The following is a 3,089-nucleotide window of genomic DNA, read 5'->3' as shown; positions in this document are numbered from 1 at the left end:
TCTCCACACTTATTTTGGAAAACTCAGAACCCTGACCTTCCTTTGGACAAAACTTCTTTACATTTCTACCAAATAGTTCCTGTTCTGCCAGCAGTTATGAGAACTAAGTCTGCTAAGAACATTGGGTGTATGCCTCAAGATAGCATGGTGGTTAAATGGAGACAACAAAGATTGAGCTTTGGTGGGGTGATAAACTGTCTTGTATTGCCCATGACTATACATGTGTCTCAGAAGTTGGATCTCCAGTGTTAAAACCAGGACAGTTGATCACTGCAAAACTTCATATGGATATTACTGTAACTCACCATCAAAATGGTTCAGACTGATAAAATAGGAAACTCTTAAGGTGAAGTTGGTCAACTTTCAAACAAAAATCATCTCATGAAAAGGCTGATAGAGAAGTTTGCCTTACCATCTCACCCCTCAGACTAGGCACTTAGATTTGAGTTGGCATTCTAGATGAGGAATTGTAAGTTGCAAAATACAAAAGGATGTGTTTGATATTCTCAGATAAAAATGAGTAAGTTTCATCGCTTCTCGGCCTTTTGGCTAAGATCAAGTGTAGTAAAAATGAATAAGTTTCATAGTTTCCTGCACTTTAAAACAGGCCTCAATTCACAATAATTTTCAATTTTAAAAGATATTTTTGTATAAGATGAATACATTTTGTGTGTTTCATAGATGCAGGTTTGAGGATAACAATGATACTCCCTTATCTGTCCTTCTTGCCCCCGCTCTTACCCCTCCTCCTTTCTGATTCTCTCCTGCAGTTTTTAGAATCACCTATTTTCAGTTTATTTTAGAGTCACAAGCATACCTTCACACTAGATAAAGCACTCAGCAAGTGGTGCGTGGAAACACATTGCTGTTCCGGAGCATTACAAGGGGGAGAACAACCAATCAGATCTCACTATCTCAGTTTTGCTCATCTGATCATAATTTTGTAGTCTGTATACTAGAGGCCATGAATCAGGGGAAACATGTGTTTGTCTTTTTGAGGTTGAGATATTTCACTAAGTGGACCCATTTTGTTGCAAAAGATGTGTTTCATTCTTCTTTTATGGTTGAGTAGAATGCCCTAGCGTATACACACTTCATTTTCTTTATCCAGTCTTCGGATATTGGATATCTAGGTTAATTCCATATTTTAACTATTGCGAGTCAAACTACAATAAATGTGACTTACAGATAATTCTTTTCCTATGCTGATTTTGCTTCATTTGTGTAAGTATACCCTATTCTCATCGCTCCACCTAAACTTAGCCAGTACAAATAAGGAACCTTTAGTTATTTGGAAGGTGTTACAGAAAGCTATAAAGAAATAGTTTGAAGAGGTTCTTTGCATATACATGAATAGCTAATTATTGTGTCCCATCTCATTTTTTATAGAGATAGTAGCACTTTTATAAAGCCCAACTCTTGGTTTGTATTCTCCAAAAAACAGAGTAGAACCTAAGACAAAATTATTAGAGCGGAAGTGAATTCAAGAAGACAAGCTGGGAGGAGGAAGAATGGGATGCAGAAAGGGAGAAATGCGTTTTAAAAATTTTGTGTTAACAAGCTAATTGTTGCTTGACTAGAGGCTTAGCTTCAGCAAGACCCTGAGGAATATGAAGAAATTTTCCCGGACTTGTCCTTACAAGAAGATGGGAATGTTAGAACATTTATCCAGGGTTATCTTTCTCATTCTGGTTTTGAACTCCTCTCCATGGACATGAAAACCCTGTGTTTTTGGATTTTGTAATTAGGCAATCTTTCATAGCTAGGATGCTTTTTTTTTTTTTTTGCTTTAGTACTGTAGCATTTCTGTACATAAGTATATCTCATGCAGCCACCTCAAAGGAGCCTCACATGTTCTTTCAAAGACACTTAAGGGTAATACATGGGGCTGAAGTCCTTTCTTGCTGATCTGCATAGGTAGAGCTTGATTAAGGAGTGATTTGAAACCACATATGGATTCCTAGTAAAACATATTAGAGAGCAAAACTCCTCCATCTGTTCCAGGGCCCGTTTATGTGACTCAAACATGACAGTGTAGCCGAGTAGAATAAAATGTGGGACCACTATCTTCTCATGCTTGGATATTATTCTTAATGGAAACATTTCATCATAGAAAAATAACGCAGCATGTTATATGGAGAAAGGAACCAAGAATTTGAAGACCAAACTTTGTCTGTACTTTGCCAAGAAAATCGGACTAAGAAAATTTCCAATCTTAGTTTTGTCATCCATAAAATGAATATTGCATATCCCATCTCACAAAATTCTGTTGAATAAAATCAGTAAGATAAATAGCATTATGAATCATAGCTACCCATGTCAGGTATCAGTATCATTGAAAGTATCAATAAAACATTTCTCAAGATTTTTTGAAGAGCTTCCAAATGTATAAATTCTCCACATTTAATCCCCATTCCCCTCTTGCTGCTAATGCAGAACGTGAGAATGACAAGATGTGCATAAAGGCTAAGAGGTATTCTTCTAAAAATTACAAAAAAAACTATTGATATGATCCATAAATAGATTGGTCTACTTCTTGGTTAGAATTTAGAACATAAAATTTTGTTTGCATTTTACTGCAAAGTATCTGAGAAAGGTCAACAATGATTTTCACAGAAAAGGGAGCAGACGGGGTTGTCTTAGATGACTCGTCACTAGTTCTGTGTGTGCAGTAGAATCTAGTGCGTTTAATGTGGGAGAATTGGGGGAGACAGAGGTGGGTGTTGATTATCAGAAAGTAACAGAAAAAAGAACAGCTTCGTGACTGCTTGGGAGAGTCTTCTTTAGAATCACTAAGAGTAGCTTTGATAATCAACTTTCACAGGATGCTTTTTAAAAAAACCAGTGCTATTCTCGTTTGGCTCATCTTCATCCTTTATTCTTTCTGGCTTAAAATTGCTCTATTTAGTAAAGCTGATACTCTAAATTCAGGCTTCGGATCAGCTCAGTTCTGACCATTGCAGCCACTTGGGGAATAAACCAACAAATGGAAGATCTTTCTCTCTGTCTCTCCATCTCTGTAAATCTGATAAGAATAAACAAGTTTTTTTAAAAAATTAACAGGGCATCTATGTGATCATCCCCTAAGT

At 36.5% G+C, this 3,089-nt stretch overlaps 1 pseudogene; it reads left to right on the top strand.

Annotated features, from left to right (window-relative positions):
- Positions 1-529: 529 nt before the first annotated feature.
- On the top strand, positions 530-738 carry LOC131483058 (U2 spliceosomal RNA; annotated as a pseudogene).
- The last annotated feature ends 2,351 nt before the right edge of the window (positions 739-3,089 follow it).

This window comes from Ochotona princeps, chromosome 22 (assembly GCF_030435755.1).
Source record: "Ochotona princeps isolate mOchPri1 chromosome 22, mOchPri1.hap1, whole genome shotgun sequence".
In the NCBI taxonomy this organism is placed as follows: domain Eukaryota; kingdom Metazoa; phylum Chordata; class Mammalia; order Lagomorpha; family Ochotonidae; genus Ochotona; species Ochotona princeps.
This window is presented reverse-complemented; position numbering and strand designations above follow the sequence as displayed.